Raw genomic sequence first — 6000 nt, 5'->3', positions numbered from 1 at the left:
GACTAAACGTAGAAGGAGTATAAACCAAACATAAAAAAACAGGTGTCTTGTTTCATCATAGTCTATGTTATACAGATGTTTCAGCACAACTATTAAGATCAGAAGAGTGAAATAATTAGAACTCACAAAGAGAAAACAGGAAAGCTGTAAGCATGCACCTGACACTGAATAGCAGAAGAAATATTCATTGCAGCTGTCATTGGACCGATAATCTGAAGGAAAAGCAATGCTATTTTGTGCAAACAATATATAATACTTAGAGAACAGCAATTAGAATCATGAGTCCTTGCAAAACTGAATGGCGCCTGACAGTGTTTACTCAATTTTAAATTGCTGGAGTAGTGACAGGAAAATGAGCCCTACAGAGCATTTTAGAAATTTCACTCAGAGCATTAATGACATATAGGAGAAAGCAAGAGAGTTAAAGAGAAAGGTTCACCATTTTCATTTTCATTTATGGGTTTTTTTGCCTGAGGTATCCCCCATTATCTGTTTTCATAGTAACTCCAGGCTTCCCTGCATTTTACAGAGGGGATTTATTTAATGTCAAAACATTTAATGAAATAATTTACTGTGTGCATAAAGAATGTAGTACCTAACAGAGAATTTTGTACTAATTCAGCATTTATTTACACATGTGCATATTAACACTAATTCTTAAGAATAATTTACTGAGTATATCTTGCCACAAAAATGAAACTGTTGAAAGACATGTTTACAGCTCAATTCTATCACCAGATCACTTTTGAAATCTCTTCAACATAAGAATTGGCAAATTACAAGTTAGTTCTGCACATCAGCTCCTTTTTTCCCGTTGAATTTCCTCCTGTGTTTTAACTGGGAACACAAAGATGTAGATATAACAAAACCATTCCTGGTGTGACTTCATTTATTTCTATCCACTAAGCCAAACTCAAGTATATTTAGTTTGGCTGTATGCAAATTATTTTATATATAATAACTAATACAAAATGCTTAATCATTTTCCATGATTACTTATGCAGCCAAGTCTCGGTAATGTATTTTATTAACCATGCCTGGCTCACATGTGGCATATTTTATTAAGTTACAGTATTAAATTTGTGTTATTACAACAGCAGGTTTCATCATTTTTGGGGATGTCCCCAAATTGAACTTAGGAAACCTGGTGGAAATTCTTCCAACACACCATTCAATGGACATTTAAAATGGTATAATTAATTTAAATCTCATCAAAATGTGAACAGCATGTATCAAATATGTAAATCTGCCCATTAGACAGAACACTAGGTGGAATTTACACCTCAGGCTTCCAAAAATGATCAATCCAACAGACACACAAATCAATGTCTTAGATAATTAAACATCAAGCAGAGTGATTAAATGACTGCTTTTATTACGAACTGTTACACTTACAACTCTAATGTATATGTATACACTCGAAGTCATGGTGAACTGAAACTATTGGAGATTAAGAAGATAAATCCAGAATGACAAAGTAGAGGAGGTGTGATGGGAGCTACATAGTACACAGAATAAATTCTGATAATGTATCACAAAAACTTGTAGATACTGGTCCAAGCAGTGTCAAGAAGGAAAAGGAGTGAAGGGGGTTAAGATAGAACTTTAAAGTATAAGGCCTTGAATCCATTTCACTCTAGCAACCATTCTCTGAGAACAGACTCTAAGGTAGATACAGCTGTACTTCTTATATAAAGGCAAGATTCAGAGACAGGTGAGGCAAAAGAACTCTCCCTGAAGCGCTAAATATATTATTAGTGTTATGATGCCACAGACACCACACATAAAATAAATAAATCTGACAAAATATTCTTATATTCCAAGAATTCAGCAGAAAGAGGAACATAGCCCAAGATGATCAAGATAGGTCTCAACAAGAAAAATACGTCTTAGTGAGAAAAACAATTGTGAAATGGCTCCAGAGTGTCATGGAATTTGTTACTACCATGGCAGTCAAGGAGACATTTCTTGCAAAGTGATTGTCATTAAAAAAAGAAAACAATACTTTATTTCCTTCTCTAGGCACATGGAGAACCCTCATATTTGTCTGTGTAAATTGGTGTTTATTCTGCCCACAGCTGAAGAGGATGCTGCTCCAATTTAAACCAACCAGAAACTTTGAAAATTTGGTACTTTTAATTATAAAGCACAGATACTGGGAGCTGTGCCCCCAGTTAGCAGTTTGTCTATATGGAAAATGAAAAATAAATTAGTTCTCAAAATTTGGTGACCCAAAAGCAACAGTAAATTCAGAAAAAAAAATCTGCCTTCATCATAAAGTCATTACACTGGCCTTTTTCTTACCAAGAGAAAATAAATGAATGAATGAAATCTTAAAACTATGAACTTCATGGCTGTAGAATCCCAGATGTCCTATTCTGTTCCTAATAGTAACATAGGCTAAGAAAACAGGAATTTTTTGTTCAAACATTTTTGTATGAAATGATCAAACAATTATAATGATAATCCAAGATAAAATTAAATAATATTGACGATTATCCTTGAAACAAAATTTGGACACACTTTTAATATACTTTGTATGTGATACTTTTTTACAGGTACCTTAATTTGGACATGTCAGGACCCCAAAGCTATACTGCCTTGCTAATAATACCTGTTACATTTTAGAACAGCATAGAACTCTCCAGTAGCCATCTCTATTACTTGCTAGAGGTTATAATATTGTGTTCTTTCTGACAGCACAGAATATCACTTTATGTATTTAAAGATAAGTATCTAGACTGGGAAATCTGCCAGCAACGTTTCATTATCAGCCAAAGAAAAATTATCTACAAAGTCTAAACTTTAAATAGACCTAACTAAGCAAAGATTCTAATTGTCTTTTTTGTCCCCAGAGAAATAAAGAGGGCTTTGAACCTGATTCAGCTGAGATGCAACATAAGGTGGCAAAGGGAAATGATTTACTTCAATGCACAGTGTAGATAATGGTGAGATTCTGTTTATGTTCCTCAGAGGCTGGAAGCTTTTCTACACTCAGGCCCTAGAAATGAAAAATGTCCTTGAAAAATGGCGTACAGGTCCTGGATCTAAAACATTTGGTGTTGTACTCTCCATTCCTTATCAGCATAGTTTTACCCAGTGATCATAGAGTCATCTTCCCAGTCTTTTGAGTTTCACAAGACTGCCTCCTACTTTGTAAGGCTCATTATGGAATGGAGATAAAAATTCCAACCAGTAAAAATCTACCCCTCTTCAGTTAGTCTAGAATAAATTATTTGGAGCTGAGCAATGGTAATGATTTGCTTTTGTGTTAAAGAAGCAGAAAAGAAAAACAACTACTGTTTCATGAAGTATATCTAGGAATCTGATTGCATTGCTACAAAGCAGAAGATAAAAGGGTTTTTGAAAGAGTCTTCAGTTCCTTGTAAAGGCCATGATTCTGGGATTTGCCCTGAATCTGTTTGTCCCTATTTGTTAAAGCAATGAGGCTTCCATCTGTTTTATCTTGACTTAAAGATGCAGTTTTTAAAGTAAAATCATAAGGCAATGTTTACTGAAAACAAAGTATCTCTACATCTCATCCAACTAAAATGTAGATTAAAATAACAAGCCTAGAAAGATGGGATTTTATACAATCCAATGTCACTTCATTTGCAAAATATTTATTTGAAATATACCTAACACCTTCAAACTAATTATGTGGCCCAAAAAGTATTCACGGGGCTGCATCAAATTTTAGATAATAGTACCTAGAAAGACATGTGAAAAGCAAATTAACTTGCATGGGCATGTTTGCAGATAGATATGCTCTCTGAAATGATAGGGTAAACAAACACACTTTGCTATGGCAAGTCACATTTTCTTCAAGAGTAAGTATGGCATTTGGTAGAATTCAATTTTGGAAGAATATGAAAAAAATAAATCTACAGCAGCTGTCAAAACCTGTCAGTTATATAAAATTATACCTTTAAAATTATTCTTTTCCAGAATAGCTATACTATCCTTAAAAACTTAAGCAGAGTTTTGTATATTTCTAATTTTCCATGAATGCTGAATTGTCTGTCTCCAAAGTGATATTTTAATATTGGTTTGGCTTTGTTTATAATTTGTTTATAATTGAATAAAAAGCAACTTATAGGTTTAGTCAAACACAAGATAAACTGTCCCATGTGTACATATATAGTGTATTTGTTTTGTGAGAGGAAGTTAGTCATTATTAAAATTTATGAAATATATAGTAAAATATTTTATTTCAGAAACAAAAGAAAAATCTGTAAACAATGCAAAAACAGTCACTCACCGGTGATGGCAATCATGTCATATTCTCCCAGAGATTTTGGGTCCACAGAATCATGCCAGCATCTGAAAAATGCTGCAGATATTTCCTCTATGTGTGCATGAGCAAACATACCCCTCTACATGCAATGATCATTTTCACAGACTTGTGGTACCCTGTTTGGGAATTGTAGTAAGAAATATTTTCTTCCTTTGTAAACGAGTGCATCTTAAAAGCAATGTCTTGTATCACAGAAATTCTCTCTAAAAAGGATTATCTAATCCAGTTTCCTTAAAGCCCAAATAGGTAAGGTGATTTCTCCAAAGATGCATAGCTAATAATAACTGGGGTTGATGCAAGAATGTCAATATATTAGCTATTTGTGTAATGGTATTTCAATTAATATAGGCTTTCAATTTAGAAGAATATGTATCGAGGCCTGCATAAGTGACTAATGAAGAAAAAATAAAAGAGACTTCAAATTGCAAATATCTCCACTGCTCTAAGAGCCATCCTGCCGAGTAACAGCTTTTTCCCCAGTGATCACATAAATGCCAATATAAATAAAGGACCTGCTTCTGGCTTTACTAGTCAAATTCTATAGAGCTGTATCAGAGCCCAGGCCTCCCATTAGCTTCAAAGAGATTTTAGTTCTTGGCTCAACTCTGTGGGGATGCTAAGCAAGACATGATGCAGACCAGTGCTTCTGAGATAAAAACTAGAAGCAAATTACTACATATGACAGTTGAACATTAAGGAAAATGTTTTTCATCCTTGCACAGTACTACATTTCTCTGATGATCTCCTTTAATTGTTGTTATCACATTATACTACAACAATGAAACCTGGGTTATATCTTCTCAGGGAAATGTGCATAATAATATAAACAGCTATTGTGTTTCCAAAGTTATTTGGACAATTGTCCCATGGGTTTACCTAGTGATTCAGATTGCTAAAGCTGCACTGCATGACCTAACTCTTAGATGCTTTGCAGGAAAAGGTTTCCATTTCTTTTAAAGAAAGGTAAATACTAGTATTTTTCAAAAAGCATATGAGTCATTTTTTATTATTAAGATGATATGCTTATTGCAGGCTAACTTCATAAAGACAAAAAATGATTAGTTAACTCACACTTTTGGAAAATTCAAAAGGGAACTGTGAATTTCTGGTGAGTTCCCAACTTCCCAAACTGCATTACCTCTGACTAATAACAACGGAGGGATAGTAGGGAAAAGAAAGAGATCACATACCATATAACAGGAAAACAGACAGCATTTGGAGGTCAGGTTCACTCTTAGAACAATCTGCTGTCTCTAGATTTCAAAGATCCTGTGAGAACTACTTTCCTTCTCTCTGAGGCCCTGATCCCAGATGACATAAGGACCTCCTAGTAGTAACCACGTATCAAACATGAAATTTTAAGTGATGCATTCAAACTACATCCAAATAAAAGGAGAATGTTATTGCTCCTCAATTAGAAAACTTCCTGGCCAATGAACTACCTAGACATTACACAAGACATCAATTTCAAAAGTAGGTGCTTTTTAACAAAAGAAGGTAGATCAAACACAGGATTAATAATGAACACATTCTCAGTCTCATTCTTCCATTTAATCAAATTATACAATAAATACAGAAAATATGTATTTATTGAACCAAATATTCTGCAATAATGAAAATCTAGATATGGTAATTCTGTTAATAATCAGATTTTCTCTTGGTAAGCCTAAGTGGGGCTGGTAAACCTCCACTTCAATAAAACA

The sequence above is a fragment of the Dipodomys spectabilis genome, unplaced genomic scaffold (genome assembly GCF_019054845.1).
Source record: "Dipodomys spectabilis isolate Male_0828 unplaced genomic scaffold, ASM1905484v1 ptg000023l, whole genome shotgun sequence".
Lineage (NCBI taxonomy): Eukaryota > Metazoa > Chordata > Mammalia > Rodentia > Heteromyidae > Dipodomys > Dipodomys spectabilis.
This window is presented reverse-complemented; position numbering follows the sequence as displayed.